Raw genomic sequence first — 6,000 nt, forward strand, 5'->3', positions numbered from 1 at the left:
AGATATCTGTTCCTTGAGACTAGCAGCAACACTCTACCGAGATGTGTGCTTGGTTGCACGTACCTCCCCTTCACCAAAATCACATACATACTGATGTCCCCCCTTACCTCTTCGGGACAGTTTCTCAGAGCTAGCTAAGAGGCAGTCTCCCAGGCTATAGTCCTCAATAAGACTCTTTTTCTTTTTTTGTTTTAAAGTTTATTTATTTATTTTAGGCTGCGTCGGGTCTTTGTTGCTGCGGGAGGGCTCCCTCCAGCTGCGGCAAGCAGGGGCTACTCTTCTCTGCGGTGCGCAGGCCTCTCACTGCGGTGGCCTCTCGTTGCGGAGCACGGGTTCCAGGCATGCGGGCCCCAGCAGTCGTGGCTCGTGGGCTCCAGAGCGCAGGCTCAGCAGTTGTGGTGCACGGGCCTAATTGCTCCGCGGCATGTGGGATCCTCCCGGACCAGGGCTTGAACCCGTGTCCCCTGCATTGGCAGGCAGATTCCCAACCACTGCGCCACCAGGGAAGGGAAGCCCCTCAGTAAGGCTCCTGACTCACAGCTTTTACCTTGTGCGTTTTTTCAAAGTTGACAATCTTTATTCTGAAGGCCCTGGGGAGCCATGGGAGATTGTAAAGCCAGGAAATGTCATGGTCACATTTGGGGGAGGAAACATTAAAGCAATGGTCCTCAAAGTGAGGTTCTTAGACCCCCTTGTATTAGATCCTCTGGAGAGCCTTTAAAATTCATATTCCCAGGCATGCTCTATCCCCCCCCTCCAGTTATGGGGATAGAAATCTGCATTTTAAATAACCCCCCTCTACCTCAGGTAATTCTGATGCATTTTGAAGTTTGAGAACCACTGGTTTAGAGGGTGGAAACCCTGGAGGTAGGGAGATCTCTTAGGGGCAATGCCCTCTAGAACGTAAGCTCCAGGAGGGCAGCGATCATGACTGTTTTATATCTTTCTTATTCACTGTGTCTTAGAAGAGTGCCTGGCACGTAGTAGGTACTCAATAAACATTTGTTTTAGCGGCATTAGGAACTTCGGTCTAGGTCCTGACTTTGCCACGGATTCATTCTGTGACCTCTAGCAAGTCTGTCCCCAGTCCCTTTTTTCCCTTACCTGTAAAACGAGGAGTTTGGAGAAAATCCCTAAATTTTTGTCCCCACCCACCATTCTGATTGAGTGATTGAGGTTCTGTCCAATCAACAGGGAGCTTTGTGCGCTGCGGTCCTCTTCCAGCCAAATGCCTTTGTCTCTTAATGGAGCCACAGGAGCCGCAGGGGTGTGGCAGAGGGTATCCTTTCTCCCCGCACCCTCCTTCCTCATCTTCTTTCTCTGGCGCAGAATAGCCAAAACAATAAGACGCAAACAGCACGTACTGAAATGACTTTTAATATCTCATGTTGCAGCAAAATTAAAAATATACAAAAAGTTTGTGGTGTACAAAAGAGTCTCAGTACAGAAGTCCCAGCTTGGGGTCCCCACCCCCTCCTGGGGGAAGGGCAGAGGGGTGAGTGGGGTCGGGACTGAGGATGGCACAGATGCAGTAAATACCAGAAGGTGGGATCGGGATTGGAAACACAATTGGGCAGGGGTGGGGGCCGACTAGGGAGGGAAGAAAGAATCTGGATGGGAGAATCACCCGGAATTGTGCTGAGGGAGGGAAGTTAGCCCCTTGGGCATGGCTAGTGGTTCCTGGAGTTGGAGAAAAAGTGGAAGAGGGGGCATCAGGGCTGGGGGTGTTCTGGTGGGACCCCGAAGAACCTGGGCTCTGATCCCACCCTCCCAACTCACTGTGTGACCTTCCGCTGGCCACCTCTTCTGGGCCTTCCCATTCAGAAGGGGAAGGATGATTCAACAGACGCTGGATGATTAAACCACTGATTCCTAACTTCGGGTCCCAGAGGCAAGAATGGGGCCCACAGGTGCTCTTGAGAATTATGTGTTAAATAACAACAGAATACAGATATTCCCCCCACCTTTAAGCCCTAGAAGCTAACTCAAGGCCTTGGAAGCATTTATCTGCAATCAGAAGCTCAGTTTGAGTTAATTTAATGTGGGAAAATTAATTATCCTTCAAGAAGTGAGGCTAGTTTGGGAGAAAAATCTCCCAAACTATAGGATCTTCAGGGGTGAAAATAATAAGGGGGGATCTGGGAATCATTCAGGTCCCTTCCAGCTAGTTTATGACTGGTTCACAAAAGGCAGTGGGTTTGGGGGGCTGTTCAGATGGGGTCCCTCCACGTGTGGTTGTTTAGCCAACCAAATGGAGACAGGCCTGGTTTGGAGTCTGGGATTTGGGTGAGAGGGAGATGGAAGAATATCCTTTTCCTACCTAGTGCCTTTCTCACCCCCTTAGCCTCAAGCTACCCTCCACTCTGGGATTACTGCAGGTGCCCCAGGGCCCACCCCCCTTCAGCCTGGCCTGGGGGTGCCCTTAACGACGATTGTGCATAGAATAAAGGCCAGGATTGCTAGGGAGAAGGCAGCCCCCTTCTTGCTGGGAGAAGGGAAGGGTAGAGGAAGCCGGGCACAGCAGGTCCACACCCCACCCACACACACATACCGGGGAGTTTTCTGCTTCCAGGAACCAGGCCATCCCTAGATCAGGCCTTCCTCTCCCACTTCCACAATTTCCTGCTGTTCCTCCCCTCGCCTCTACCTGCAGCAACCAAGAACCCGGGAATGTCCTAGCCCCTCCCCAACCAGAAGGGCACTTTAGAGTCTTTTCCCCCCAGCCCCAGGGTCTCAGAAGCCCCTCTGGTTGGGAAGGGGGACCGCAGACCCCATCCCCACTGCTGCCCACGTAGCTTGGCACTCACTTCATCTCTTTCACTGAGACATTACAAAGAACGGAAGTACAGAAATTGATAGCTTCTCCCCCTGTGGGCCATATCTGGGAGGGAGCCATCCTCAGAGTGCCAAAGGGTGGCATGGCCCAGCACAGGATGGGGCAGTTGGGTCCTGGCTTTCAGTCCTCTGCCTGTACCTGAACTCTCCCCCTACCCAGTGCAGGTTCCTCCTACTTGGGGGCCCCCAAACTGGAGAAGACCCCAGTCCTTACACTGCCCCCTGTCAGTCACTGGAGGGGCCTGCAGCCCTTATCAGATGATGGTTCCCAAGCCAGGGACCTTGTGGATGCCCAGACCTCCCTGGCCTTTTCAGTCGAGAGGGCGGGGGGCCAGTTCTCAGGTGGCCAGGCCATGGGGGTTTAGGGTTGGACTAGAAAAGTCTCAAAGGAGTTTCCAGACTCTTCAAGGCTTCCCAGAACCTTATTAACATTTTGAACCAGAGGTTTCAAACTGGTGGCTCACGGTCAAATATGAGTGTTTAGTTTGGCCCACACTGGATTTTTCAAAAATTTGAACTTTAGTGGCTGTAGGCAGGGCACGTACTCTCCGGTTTGTCAGAGTCCCCACCGCTCTTTATTGTCTAGCACCTCTACTGCTCTTATTTTCATTAACTGGAGGCATTTGAATTTGCAACCCATGCACTCAGAAACCTTCTCCCCACTGCCTGAGGTTTCAGTGAATTCCCAGGCCAGGTGATCTCCAAGGGACCTGTGGGACTTTAGCCCTTAGGAGGGCACTGGGGCTGCCAGGCAAGACCTTCCCTCCCTGGATACTCCTAGCCCTGTTGGCCCTGACCCTGAGACCTGGACCAGGCCTTGCCCTCCCTGCCCTCCGCTTTCTTCAACTCTCATGGGTGACACACCTCTGCAGGACACAGGTGTAGCAGGGAACTGGCTTGGGGTAAGGCAGATTTGGGGGAGATACGAGGATAAGGCAGATGAAAGGAGAGGACCAAGGAAGGCTTCCTTGTCGGGGAGCCCCCTTCTGGGGAGGGGTGGAGGTCTGTGCTGTCCAACCAGGTGATAGTTACAAGGCACGTGGAACATCAGTGCGTGGGGGTGCGATGAGGGCTGTGTGCTGCCTGGAGAGGTTTGGGGAGCACAGGCGGCAGCCTGGGGCATCAGTTCCAAAAAACCGGGAGACAGACGTCTGCCCTGGGAATGGGGACACGGTCTCCTAGGGGTTGAGATACTGACAGCATGGCAGGGCCTGACATATTTGGTACCTAGAGCATCCTGTTCTCTTCTCTCCCTGGCAAAATTAAGATGGACCCAACTACCTCTCATCCCCAGGAAAAGCCTAACTCTGCCACAACTTCCTGTGTGATCTTGGGCAAGTCCCTGGCCCTCTCTGTGCCTCTATTTCTTCTTTATAGTGGATGTGGAGGGTAGGTGGCTTAAGGGACACTAAGGGCCCCTCTGGGCTGTGAACCTTCTCTCACTGCAAGGACGCTGTAGGGATTCTGGGAAGGGCTGAGCAGCCAGGCTAGGGTGGAAGACAGGGAATGGGGAGCAGGAGGCAGGGACCCAGGGTGTCCAGTTCTGGCAGGGAAGAGAGACTGGCTGAGGTAGATTGTGTCACAGAAAGGAAACTAAAACCGCTTGAATGGGATGGTGCCCCTTCCCTACTCTGACTCCTCCATCCCAGTGAAACAAGGGGACCAGCAGGGACAAGATGAAGTAAGGGACAGGCCAGCAGAGAGAGGGACCTCAGGCCTGGGAGGGATGGGGTCCTGAGCTCCTAGGTGTGGAGGGAGGGGGCAGTCCTTAAGGGGCTGAGCTCTTTCCAGAGGGTGAGACGCAGAAGGTGCCTGTAGCCCTCTCCTCGGGCCCTTTGACTATGACCGTTTCTGGTGTTCAGGTGTCCTTGCAGGCAGAGGCCTTTAGGGAAGGTTTTGTGGGATTGAGAAGATGTGGGGTGGAGGTGGAGTAAAGTCCAAAAATGAGCCTCAAGCCACGCCTCAGCACTGCCTGCTCGCCCCTACTCTCTGGTTCTCTGGGCAGCTCCTGGAGCTATCAGGACTCCCAACTCCCAGGGAGGATATTTTTAACTTTTCTTTCAAGGATGCTGGGGAATGGGGCAGCCAGATGGACCATTCTAGGGCGCTGGGGAATAAAATAACTCGCCAAGGCTGACCCTTATGTCCCCTCTCTGAGCCTGTTTCCTCGTCTGTAAGACGGATTGATAACACCTCTGTTGTAGGCAGGGGAGAGTTTAAGTGAAACAATCCAGGGTGAAAACTCCTGGCAGTCAACCCAGGAGAAACGGTCGGTTGGATCTGGGTCCACATCCTCAATGCTTCCATCTCACAAAAGGCCATGGAATTTGGTCTCTGGAAACAGATGGACAGAGGATAAAGAGGATGGGGGAACACACCAGAGGGAGTCTGGGTCAGCCTTGGGCTTCTCCTACCCCTCACCACCTTGAGACCTGGTTCCTGAGGCATCTTAGGGATCAGGGAAGTAGAAGAAAGAAAGAAGGGAAAACACTCTCTGTGTGTTGACAGGAGGCATGCACACACCATCTCGGCCTGGGCGGGTGTCTGTGCAGTCACCTGTGGTGCTGGGGGGTGAGGTGACTTGTGTCACAGCGGTGATGTGTGCTTTTGTGTGTGTGTGTGTATGTGCAGTCCTGCCTCCTCTGCCTTTGGAGCCACCCTGCACCGTGAGTGTGGCCCTCTCCCAGCATCCTTAGCAAAGCCACTATCACCTTTCACATTCTGATGGAACAGCCAGGAATCTAGGACCTTGTGAGACTAGCTGCCACTCTGGGCCTCAGTTCCTATCTGTAACCCAAGGGAGGCTGAACCAGAAAGGGCTAAGTGCCCCTCTAATTTGCATAGTTTGCCCCTCTAATTCTCATGTCCACTTCACCCCAGCCCAGGTCTGCATCTGTCCTTAATATCGCCTGCTGAGCCCTTGCAGTGAACGCACCTTAGTAGGCATGCAGGGCGGGGAGGAATTTGTGGGGAGGGGTTCCAAGCTTCGCCTAGAGGCTCTGTCCCCTCACCCCACAGAACTGCCTACTTCTCAGCTCCCATACCCCCCATGCTATCCAGGACTCGTTGTCCCAGGTGGAGAGAAAGGGCGCTGGGTGAATGGTCCCAAGGATGCCCTGGCATGTTTGGACCATGGGAATGAACCACGGGTCCTGGAGGGTTGTC

Source organism: Balaenoptera borealis (assembly GCF_965194805.1).
Source record: "Balaenoptera borealis genome assembly, chromosome: 16".
In the NCBI taxonomy this organism is placed as follows: Eukaryota; Metazoa; Chordata; class Mammalia; order Artiodactyla; family Balaenopteridae; genus Balaenoptera; species Balaenoptera borealis.